The following is a 13,152-nucleotide window of genomic DNA, read 5'->3' as shown; positions in this document are numbered from 1 at the left end:
TAGCCCACTGGCCAGACAGTGCATCAGGGTGGGTGGGAGCCCAATGGTACGTAGGGGCAAACCGAGAGCCAGAAGGCGGGTAGTCATCCTCAGCGCTGTCACCCCAGGCAGGTACCGGGGCAGGCTGCCCCAGAGGTGGTCGAAAGGTAGGGTTTGGGGTTTGGCTTTGCCGCTCCTCTCCCTTGTAAAGCTGCTGTTTCTTTGTATACAGCTGTTAATGTTAACTGTTTTGTAAACCCTATATTGCTTAATAAAATATGAAAAAAAAAACAAGAGATGAGAATCTCTTCAGTTCAGGTGACTGACTCCGAGCTGGCTGGCCACAGTCAGAGTACTGTGCACAAGTAAATAAAGGGACACTGGCCTCTGTGCAATTACTTCAGTGTCCACTGCTATTAGGGTATACGTCCATAATCCAAAGATTGGATGAGGAGGAGGAACCACCCCTGAGCTGCAAGGGAGGCTATTAGGTTTTACCTGGCAGTTATACAAAGAGGGAGAGGGCCCATCCTGCCACTGGTCATATGGGTATGCCCCTAGCAGAATATTTGACCAGTTATAGCAATACTTACCTTGCAATATGATAAACTTGGGATGGATAATGTGACATTGAAGAATCCAACAGATGTTTATTAAAGCTCACTTTTATGTGCAAACATTACATTCACAGATACATCAGTGCCTGGGCTAAAGTTAAGCTATTCAATTGTGTAGAAGAGCATGATTTCTGTAGCATGCCATGCTTCATGTGATCTTAGTTAAAACAAAGTATGCAAAATTTCAACTCATGTCATGTGCTGCAATACAATAATGATGACATGACCATGACCTTTAAAGGTACACTGACTGTAAGACATAACTGCAACATCACCTTTTTACCAAAACTAAAAACTTATCCCAAACAGATAAATATGGTAGTACGTCAGCATGCACCACCTATTTAATAATTATGCAGTCAGGTAAAACAGATTTTACAATTCTAACATTTTAACTTCAGCGAAACACTTTGAAAATCACCAACTCATCCTGATCTGCTGATCATACACCCATTTGGGGAGGAATATGTTTTTCTCTGTTGCACCTGCTTAACAATTTGGTTGCTGTCACTCACCACCACACACAATCATCATCATCAGAGAGTTCTTCCTCTCTCTCTCTCTCTCTCTCTCTGTAATGCTGGGGTGGTGTACACTGGTCTGAGCTGGCTTCTGTTTCTTTGCAATACTATGATCAGTATGACCTTTATACAAGCTGGGCTGATTGCATATGTTGAAATACTTTGCTGGGATTCAATTAGTTGTATTTGTATGGGGGCGGTGGGGGGGTGGGGTGGGGGGGTGGGGTATAGAATCTTCCTCCATTGATGAGGATTAGGTGTTTGACATGCCTAATATACAATGTCATCTACTGCATCTGTTGCACCTGGTGCGGTCTCCTCTACATCGGGAAGACAGGACGCCTTCTTGAAGATCATTTCAGAGAACATCTCTGGGCCACTGGCACCCACCAACCCCACTGCCCCGTGACTGAACACTTCAACTCCCCCTCCCACACTATCAAGGATATGCAGGTCCTGGGGCTCCTCCACCGCAAAACCGTTACCACCCAACACCTGGAGGAACAACACCTCATATTCTGCCTTGGGACCCTGCAACCACATGGATAAACGTGGAGTTCATTGGCTTCCTCATTTCCCCTCCCCCCCACATTATCCCAGTCCCAAGTCTCCAACTTGGCATCGCCCTCTGGACGTGTCCATCACTCCCCTTCTGACCTATCACCTTCTCCTTCACCTGCATTCACCTATCACTTTCTCAGCTACCTTCCTCCCAACTCCATCCCCTCCCATTTATCTCTCAGCCCTGGCCCACAAGCCTCATTCTTGATGAAGGGCTTATGCCTGAAACATCGATTCTCCTGCTCCTTGGATGCTGTCTGACCTGCTGTGTTTTTCCAGCAACACATTCTTGACTCTGGTCTTCAGCATCTGCAGTGCTCACTTTCTCCTATGCCTCATATACATTAATGAATTGTTGAATATCCTCATACAGCCTTGGCCAGTACACATTATCACATACAAGTCATCTTGTACTTCAATATTCATGTGTTCCTGATGTAACATGGATTTGATATCTCATGTCATGTTTCTATAATTAGGACTTATTTGTCTTTGAAAGTAATCTGTTGTGATATGACAAGTTCACCTGTACGTGGACAAAATGAAAAAAAATCGCAGCTTACTCTTAAATAAAGCCGGGCCTTCTCTGGATAACGTTTTGCAGCTTTTTTCAGTTGGTCAGCTTCAGCAGTGCCAATTGCAACTGTCCCCACTGGCCCAGGCCAATGTTTACACCCCCTGTAGTTGCATTAGGTATAACACCTGTCCATTTGCTTCTTCCTCCTCATATCCAAGAGCCCAAACACATCTCCCAGGTGAAGCTTGCTTTATCTGCACTTCACTCAATCTAGTCTATTGTATGCACTGCTTGCAAAGCGGCCTCCACTGGGGAAACATAGTGCAGACTAGGTGATCACTTCATAGAGTGTCTACATTCTGTCCATTAAAAAAAAATCCCTGAGCTTCCAGTTGCCTGCCACTTTAATACACCATTGTGTTCTCTGGTCAACATGTTGTCTCAGGTTTGCTGCAGTGCAAGCTGGAAGAACAGCACTTCATTATTCACTTGGGAACCCCACAGCCTCTGGACTTAATATTGAGTTTAACAATTTTAGGGCTTGACCAATGCTTTCCCCTACATCCACACACCAGGCCCTGTCATCACATGGGCAGCGACCACACATGACCCATTGTCAGCCACTAATAGTCCCCATTAGCAGCGATTCATCCCTCCAGACTGACCTTTAACTACACCTTTATCTGTCCAATTCTTTTTCTTGCTTTGGGCTGTATCCCCCTCTATCTTTTATTCTCCCTTCAACCTCTGTATAAAAAAAACCCATCCCTTTCCTAGCTATCATCAGTTCTAAAGAAGGATCACTGACCTGAAGCCGTCTCTTCACAGATGCTTCCACACCAGCCGAGTTTTTCCATCAATTTCTGTTTTTATGTAACAGATCAGCCGTATAGATCAAAAGGAATATTTTGGTCTTTGTGTGTGCTGGATACTCTGCTTAGTGCGTCGGACATTCTCATCCTGGATTCTTGGCTTATATCTCATTTCAAACTCAAACTCTTGTAGACTATTGACTGACTTGATTCCATTCATGTGTAGTCAATTCCAGCACCATTGGTGTAGTTTGAATCTCATGAATTGTCAATATGCTGAGATCTATGTATATTGGTAGTCCTGCCTCTGATGGGCAGTTTGTTCCCTCAATGGTGGAAGAGCCCAGTATATTAGTGCAAAAAAAAAGGCTGAAGCATTCGCAGAAATCTTCAGCTAGAAATGGCCAATGGATGATTCATCTCGACTTCCTTAAATTTAGATTTATTGTCACATGTATATAAAAATACAGCGAAAATTGTTTCATTGCTTGTTATGTGAAGTGTCACCATGTTCTGGCACCATCTTCAAACACAGAATATAATGCAAGATTTTATTGCAAAAGAGTTCATCTTTCTCTCTTCTTGTTTCTCCTCTGCTGTTCCTCCAGTCGCTGATGGGTTTCGGTAATGGGCTCTTGAGTCTTGGCTGCAGGCCTCACAGAGTGTGTGAGATTAACAATTGGAAAATTTGCTCACCCTCAGCAGTTAGCCTTTCACTTGGTTGACTCTGAACTTGTTTGAAGTGTTTGCATTTGTGCACCATCTTAATACTTTCTTGCTGTTGGTGTTATTGTACTATTTCATCAGTCATCTTTGTTTCTCTCCAGAGGTCGAGCTTGTCTTTGGGAAGGAAAAGATAGGGTAGTTAGAAATAACCTATTTCCATCGTTTGGGGATTCTAGAACAAGGGAGGCTCATGGTCTAAAAATTGAGACCAGTTTGTCCAGGAAACATGTCAGGAAACATTTCAACACACGAATGGTGGAAGCTGTTGGGAACTCTCTTCCACAAATGGCAGTGGATTCTCGATCAGTTGTTAATTCTACATTGAAGACAGATAATATTTTGTTAAGCAAAAATATTAATGGATATGGAGTTAGGCTACAAACCAGTCATGATCACATTGTAAAGGCTTGAGAGGATGAATAGGAGAAAGTGAGGGCTGCAGATGCTGGAGACCAGAGTTGAAAAGTGTGGTGCTGGAAAAACACAGCAGGCCAGGCAGCATCCGAGGAGCAGGTGAATCGACGTTTTCATCCTTTTTCAGGAATGGATGAATAGCTTATTCCTCTTCCTAAGTTCCTATGTCCTATATCAAAAAAAATTGGACAGCTTTTAAGTAGGTTCAACAAACTGTATCTGTTACAAATTCTAATGGAAAGTTGACCATAGTAATAGTGTTGACTGTACCTGAAGCATGTAATTGCTGTTGGCCTCTTACTAAGTCTTCATATTTCCATCTATCCTCATGTACTGCATCAATGATGTGCCCTTTTTATCTTGCCCAGAAGATCCTTCCTCAAAGAAAACTAACTCAGTGAGCCTCTCTGATGTTTTCTCTCTGGAAAGGTCTCATTCAGACCCTTTGTCACAGTGTCTTCCAACAAACTGGTCAGTAGACTCTTGGATTTGTTTCCTATTTGACATAAGATGGAATATGTAAAAGATCAAGTTAATTCTTACCTTGAACTGATCTTCAAGAACATTCCAGATCTTTTCTCGATCATTCTGATTGTCAGCAGGAAGACAGGATATATTAATTCTGTGAAGTCCCTCCTTTTCAGAGCTCTCTTCTTTGACACATCTATTGCTTGATCTGTAAAATAGAATGTTATGTAATGTTTTCACAGCTGTAACTTTGTAATTGTTTCGCTGGATACTCAGTCCATAATTATGCATTTGCCTTCTGTTTCTCTTTCCAGGCCAATTTCTTTTAAATGGAGAGTGCAGTGCAGATTTTTGTCTATTTTGTTAGCTTGTTTATTTCTCTTTTTTTAATTCCCTGTTTTGCTTAGACTCCCCTTAACTTACCACGTTACTGTTCCTTTGCTGGCTGTGGTCCATTTAAAAATTTTGTTGAAGAATTATAGGCTTGTATTTTAAGAAATTCAGGCTTCCAGTTGTTGTATTCTGCCTATGGGTGGATTCATTGCCAGATAAGGAGTAATGACATCACCACAGGTGTCCTTCTGACTTTATGCTGATTGGGGAAAGGAAAAGGTAACTCCTTATAATATTGAAAACTGCTTTGTTTTGTGTTTAGAAGCAGTAATTTTTCCTATGAGTGCTTTTAAGTTGTCTTGTCAGGACTATTTAACTATAATCTGTTTTCAAATCTGAACAACTGTCAGTTTTTTTAATAGGAGAGAATGAGACATAGAGTACACACTACGCTTGTGTACAGCTGTGCAGCCTATAGATTTGAACCTACTTGTCTTGATACGCCCACTTCAATAGCATAATTGGCCTCTGGCAAGAGGGCCACCTTCTACCTTTCCTGTACTCAGAAAATAGTTTGGTGGCAGGAAGATAACAGGTACTTCAGTTGCGACAATTTACTTTATATGTTCTACCTCGTTCCCAGGTAAACGTTTGTCATCTGTTTCTCGTCGATGTGGGATACATGTTTTACTTTCTGTTGTGTTACACATTTAACACAGAAAAACTGGCTGAGGAGCTGGTGTTTGGAAGAAGGATTCACATTTTTGGATCATTGGAATCTCTCTTGGGGTAGAAGTGACCTGTACAAGAAGGACGGATTGCACCTAAATTGGAAGGGGACTACTATACTGGCAGGGAGATTTGCTAGAACTGCTTGGGAGGATTTAAACCAGTAAGGTTGGGGGGGGGGGGGGATCCCAGGGAGATAGTGAGGAAAGAGATCGATCTGAGACGGATACAGCTGAGAATACAAGTGAGTTAAACAGTTTCTACCTTACTGAAACTGTCATCCATCACACCCCTTAGCTCCTGTAAAGTCTTCTTCACCTCTAACTGCCTCTCCGAACGATGTTCTAGAGATAAGAAAATTGCTTCAGAAGTTCATACAGTTAGCTTTTTAAGACCTTATTATTTCCAGTAAGACAAATAGAAATATTGAATTTGACATGCTTCAATAGTGGAAGAGTCATTTGCACCATTTTCCTTTCCTCATATGGTACTAAAACAGCATTCAGTGCTTCACTTGTCAAACTACTAGAAATTGGCAAACTTCATCCAATAAGGCAATTGAAGTGACACACCAGTTAATGCTGGCATTCACATGTATCACCTTCTAGTTGGGTTTTTCCCTGCAAGCCAATGGCCTTCCTTGATCAATTTCAAATAAAAACGAAACACAATTGCTTCTGGTATTTGGCCAGTGGTATTTGAACACAATGTTGAACCTATTGCAATACCCAAAGTGTTTATCAAAAATATTAAGTAATAATATTTCACACATTTATGTGTTTAATAACTTTCAGGGCTATTGAAGGCAAGGCAGTTGCACCTTCAAATGCCTAGCACAGAGATGAAGGCAGAATGGTCTTTGACTATTGTATGATTTTATGAGATGCTACGTTTGATCAGTAGTTATCTAATATAAAGTACTTGAACAAAGAGAAGTGCATAAGGAATATGTTTTAAATAAATTATGAAAACCTTTCTTTCCATATAACCATTGATTCATTTGTTAGTCATATTTGTCATGCAGCTGCATTTTGTTAGCATGCAGATAAATAAATTAATATCCCTAAGGTGCTTCCTCAGCCCCTGCTACATATATTAAGTTAGAAAACAATGTACTCTCTGGGTGCATAGTACTTCACTGCCTTTGAGTTTCTGAAGTTAGTAAACATCTTACAATCACTGAACGACACTATAATCTGTACAGGAATCTGATAAATTTACATTTTCATCTTCTTTTAAAAGTTAGATGTCTGTGCTTCTTATCATATGGAGGAAATTGTACACCTGCAAGGACATTTACCATAAAACTGAGTTGATGCATAGGAGTGTGGTGGCCAATCAATTAGTGCCAGAATGCAAGACAGTAAAGTGATTTTGTGGTGAAATTTTACTCCTGGCTTTTGGACCCTGATACTGGGGCAGCCTTCAAATTGTCCAATTAAGGTTCGCGGTGTTGTTGGCCCAATCAAAGAAGCAGATATTCTGAAGCTTCAGTAGCATCACTGGAAGAGGGAAAGCCTTCTGGGGTGATCATTGGCTATCTTCCTGGATCAGAATCCCCTCTGTCTAAGCCACATGGCCTTCAGTTTCAATGACACCTGGGCAACTGCTGGGAGACTACCCCCATGAAATGCAACCTCCCTCATAGCGAGGGCAACATCACATTGACAAAGCACTGGTAGCCACATTAAATAGCCCCTAATATTGTGAATTTGCCGCCTTTGTCCTTGGATTGGGCAGTCCTTTTTAAATCTAGCCAATTCTGGGATAATATCCTGGTGATGGATTGCTCCAGAGAGCTTTTTTTGCATTGTTCCTCAATGATTTTGCTGGCGCACCTTTTCTGCCAGACTGATTCCACGGGGGCATTAAAGTTCTACAAAATGTCTTGGCATCGAAGCTAATGTATGTTGAAACTAGAACCCTATCCAAAAACACTTAAACTGCATAAGTCTTACCTGTGAGCCCTGTGAAAATTTCCAAATTATCAGTGTTAATAGGACTCAGTAAATAATTACACATTTCTGTGGCAATATTGGGTGGCAGAATCTTTGAAAGAGACTGACAATGGCTCAGAATTTTTTGTAACTGGATAAGATATGGAATCTGCATTCATTGAATTTGCCCTTGTCTATGATTTGTTTTGTGATATTAACTGCTGGAAGTGCAAAATGGAAGCAACACTGCCATTTCTACAAGGTACCTGGGATTTGAATGAACGAGGCAAGCAAATATTTAACTCCTTAACCAATCACTGGAAGTATTGCGAAATTAACAGCTTGAGATCAGAACAAGAAATTGTCAGATTTTGTGAATGTTCTCAATATCAGATATAGTGAGAGATTAAAAAATTGAAAGAAAGATTGAATTGAGAGAGAGTAAAAAAAGACTGAAACAGAACAAGAAGTTGTAGCTAAAGGATATGTTAACATGAAATGACTAAATCTTGGTAGCAAGTTTACTTTGTATGTACGATACAGCTATAGGAGATTCCTGATTTTCAATTAATCTGATTGGGGGCATCCACAAGATGTTACTTTGTGAAGCTGATGGCAGAAGGTTGCATCTTTGGCTATGTGATTTCTGTGCTGTGATATTTATGCCTAAAGAGGCAGTGAGCTTATTAATCCCTCTATTACTTTGACATCAATGTTATCATCAATATTACATAGAACACAACATAAATTAAAAGGATAAAATGTAAAGCAGAACCCTGTAACTACAATTTGACTGGTATGTAGAACAGTCCGTAGCTTTGCATGGTAGTTCGTGCTAAACAAATTAGAAAGCCCTTTAGCAGAAAACTAATATACATCTTGTTTATAGGTTCACTATTAGAGGTGACATTTCACTGAATTTACTCCTTGTTCCATAATTTAGATTCTTATCAGTGAGTTTCTGCTCAGACTCTCTCCAAATGGCACAGCTTTGATTGGGAACTCAACATGTGGAGGAATGTGGCCAGAACCCAAGTCTTATCAGTCAATGCAGTGTAGGATGGTGCTCTAATCTGCTGTAGTGTTGTAAATGCATGGATATGTTTATGGAGTTGAATTGCTCCATTTATAGTCAAAAAATTTTGACTTAAAAGAAAAATGTTATTTGGAACAAGAGTTAACATTCTCAACTATTTCCCCCAGTTATACAATTCCTCTAAACACCGTGGGAAACTCAGCCAATTGCAGCATTTGATCAATTAAAATATTGTTACTAAGATTGCAAGACTCAGCAACTGAATTCCCTCAGTTTAGTATGTCATTGCTAAAGAGTTGCCAATGCTCACTTTAAGAAAGTTAGATCATTATATTAAATGTTGGTATTGAACTCATCAAACAATATAATCACCATGACACCACTGTCTATTTTCAAGCAAGCTTTATCAACTGGAGCTATTATTCAAAGAACTTTGGTCAGCTGTGAGTTTCCACAGTTGTTCCTATTCCAAGCAACACCACTGTACATCGTAACTGATTCTGCATGCTCGAAGACAGCTCAGGCTGTGGTGGCTGCTGATTCACTAGCCTGGAATGTAGCACATAGAAACTGGGAATAGCTGTATTAAGAGTCAACTACTTCACATTGAGGGGCGGAACCAAAACATAAAATTGTCTACATTTTATTAGCATCTGTTTTTCTTCAATTGTGTTCTTGTTAACGATAGCCAGAAGGGAATTTCTAGTTAGCAGAGGTATTTAAGTTGCCAAGTTGCATACTCTCACTGCAGCACCTATCATGACTAAACAATCTATAATCTTCTGCCTATGAAACCTCATTGCTGGCTTGACAACTATTTTGTGTACATTTGCCATTTGCTGTAAAGCTGCAATGCCTCGTGTATCTTGATTATATTTCACTGAAGTGGAAGATTTACTCACTGCTAGGAAATAACACGCTAATCCAAAATACAAGTAACTCTTAGGGTTAATTTTGATTGATCAGACTTATGTAGAGCAGAATCCCATCAGGACCTATGGGTGATGGTGGAAAATGTGACAGAAACACATGAAAACTCCAGCGAGGTCTATCTCGATGTTGACAATAACTCATTGCATCTTTTACCAAAGAGGTAAATTTCTTATAGCAGCGTGTTACCTATTAAAGGGGGATTATTACTTTAAAGTGACCTTAATAATTACTCTTCTCACCTCATTAATGCAGCTGTCTATCATATCATCTGCTATGTACAGACTAGATAAGAATTCTCAACATGAAAGTCAGACCGGATATCTGGCATCTTTCGTGTGTTGCTGGTTCCAAAGGCTCTCCATGTTGGTCACCAAAGAAAAGCAGCTCCGGACACAATTGGTGGACTGCAGCCATATGCACCCCATGCCCTTGAACATCCGCATCCAATAATTGCTAACTTCTGACGATCCTGAAGGCAAGTCTCTGATCCACTTGCAGAACACTTAGGAAGTAGGAACAGCATTGCAGGGTAGCTAGCATTAAAAGGCAGCTGCAAGAACATATGCATCCAAATACAGGCACCCAGCTCAGAACCAGGCTGCATCTCAGGACAACTCACTTACTTACTAAGTGTTCACTCATCTAACACCTACATATATGCTCACAACATCCTTGCCTTGCCTTGTCCTGCTTTACCCATTGGTACAATCACATGGCCAAGCAACTTGTCCTGCTGGGCAGTGATCCTCAGTCGAGGGGGTGGACATGTTGCTGGACAGCTATGTCAATCTTAAACCTGCACTATGTGCCAGCAGCTTACATAGCAAACACATTGTGCATGCAGCAAGCAAATGGCCACATCTCAAAGGCTTGGGGACTAGACCTCACCAAATTTGAGACCTTTGGCTATGAGGATCAATGGCTGGGCCATGGAGTACAAGTCTGCATGCATATCTAGCAGACACTGATTGTGCTGGATAAAAGCAAATTACTGGTGATGCTGGAATCTGAAACCAAAAGAGAAAATGCTGGCAAATCTCAGCAGGTCTGGCAGCATCTGTAAGGAGAAAGAAGAGCTGATGTTTCAAGTCTAACTGACCCTTTGTCAAAGCTCCCGATTGTGCTGGACCTGGCTCTCCATGGCATAGCTGCAGCCCTGCAGCCTCTGTGAGGGCCATTGCTTCTTACATACCTCCCTGCTGGTCCTTACACAGTCTGACAAAGTCCATGATTTCTGGCTGAACAGGGTCCTCTCTTGCCTGGTGTTGAGCAGATGTCTGAGCTGAGCAGTCCTCCTATTACCAGTGGCCTGGGTGCTTCTTCCTTGGCTGCCTATGTCCCAGTGAGGTGCTCACCAGTGTGTGCTCCCAAATGTTTTTTTTCCACTGAGGTGTCAGTATCTGGGCTGCAGGAGGCTGCCTGGCTGATGCAGCTTCTGAGGCCTTGAAACTCTCCATCAGAAGTTGAGGGGACCCCTTCTGGCAGATTTCAGATGAGTTGTAATGATCCCATTGGCACCTGCAAGGCATCATGGATATCATTTAGGAAGTAGTATGTAATGAGTGTCATTGACAGTGGGTTACTGTGAGAGTTACAGTGGAGTGGAGAGTGATATTTATCCAGTTGGCAAAGCAGAGTCATCTCATCCACGACAAGGAGAGAATTCTGTCCCTCACAGGAATGGTCTTGCCCTGTGACAGATTGGATTCCCTCCTCATAGGAGTGAGGAGCCTCATATTGGACAGGCTTCCACCTGTACGGTATGATTTGACTTGATTTGATTTATTACTGTCTTATGTACCAAGATGAAAAATATTGGTTTTGCGTGCTTGCTAGACAAATCATAGATTTCATAAGTACATCAGAGTAATAGAACAGATTGGAGAATACAGTGTTACAGCTACAGAGAAGGTGCAGAGAAAGATCGACTAATGCATGAGAGACCCATTCATAAGTCTGATAACAGCGGGGAGGAAGCTGTTCTTAAATCTATTGGTAAGATCTTTCGAACTTCTGTATCTTCGCCGAAGGAAAAGAATGGAAGAGAGCATAACCAGAATGGGGAAGGGGACGGGGAATGGGCTGTCTTTGATTATGTTCACTGCTTTTCAGAGGCAGTGGGAAGTGAAGATAGAGTCAATGGAAGGAAGATTGGTTTTTGTGATGGCTCTTTTTCTCTTGTTCTAAGCTGTTTTCTCCTGTAATCAGAGAAAGGGAGGGACTGAGAGCTGTGAAAGTAGCTGATGCAGTTTTTGGTGGTGGTGCAGGAGTTGAAACATGGTGAGATCGTCTGATATATATTGTATATGTACGTGTGTGTGTGTGTAGTGTCTGTAGGAGTATCTGTGTGTGTGTGTGTCTGTGTCTGTGGAATGTGTCTGTGTGTGTGTGCATGTCGGAGTGTCTGTGTGTGTGTGTGTGTGTGTGTCTGTAGGTGTGTGTGTGTCTGCAGGAGTGTCTGTGTGTGTGCATGCATGAGTGTGTGCGTGTGTGTGCCTGCAGGTGTGTATGCGAGCGTGTCTGTAGAAGTGCCTGTGTGTGCATGCGTGTGTGTCTCTCTGTGTAGGAGCCTCCGTGTGTGTCTGTCTGTTTGTGTGTCTGTAGGAGTCTTTGTGTATGTGGGTGCATGTCTGTCTGTAGGAGTGTCTGTCTGTCTGTGAAGTGTGTGTTTGTGTGTGTGTTGGGGTTGGGAGGAATGACACTAAATGAGTGAAGATGCTGCAGGCAATAGTGAGAGTTGCAGAGCATGAGCCTTGGTGGGAGGTGGGTGTTGTAGATAAGACAGACTGATGTAAGGTAGCCTGGCAGAGTGGAAAAGGTAATTGATCGTCTTGAGGCATAGCTAGCCATTCCTCTGGACAGCAGAAACACCACTGATCTAGATTCTGACCTTAGATCAGACTGACTGGGTCTGGTGGCCTGACCTGCTCAGCCAATCCTTTGTGAAGTGGCCTTTCTCTGGACCACTCTGTACAGCACAGTTTCCAGATCCTTGTGAAAGAATTACCATGCCATTTTGCTCTTCATTGACATCTTTAGACCCACTGTCTATCTACGGCAGAGCAGCGATGGAATGCCTACACTCATCCGAGCCCTTTAAGGATGGCATAGACATCGGGTTTATTGCCTCTCAGTGAAAATCCAGTGAGTAGTGAGTTCTTCTGAGAATAGTGAGTAGAATTGGGCTGGATTTGAGCAGGAGGAGTTTATGGATGAAGAAGGTGATTATTGAGGTAGGTTTATTAACGTGCAATGAGTGATCTTCCTAGAGTTTGCTGAGAGTAATCCTCCATAAAACTCGATGAACCTGATATTAAGCTTAAAAGAAATTGACCCATAGCTTCTATGTTAGATAGGATAGAAAATTAACTGATAAATTTTTAATACAAATTTCAAAAGATGTCTATGCGATGCAACCGTTTGTCTAACTTCTTTTTTGCTAAACGTTAAGAACTTTGTATTTCACCGCTGCTACAAGCTCTGCTCCCTCATTGCTGACTCCATGTTCCTTCTCAGTGAACATCTCAATCTGAAGCATAATTTTTGACTCCCAACCTCAAATCTTTGCC

The sequence above is a fragment of the Chiloscyllium punctatum genome, chromosome 32, assembly GCF_047496795.1.
Source record: "Chiloscyllium punctatum isolate Juve2018m chromosome 32, sChiPun1.3, whole genome shotgun sequence".
In the NCBI taxonomy this organism is placed as follows: Eukaryota; Metazoa; Chordata; class Chondrichthyes; order Orectolobiformes; family Hemiscylliidae; genus Chiloscyllium; species Chiloscyllium punctatum.
This window is presented reverse-complemented; position numbering follows the sequence as displayed.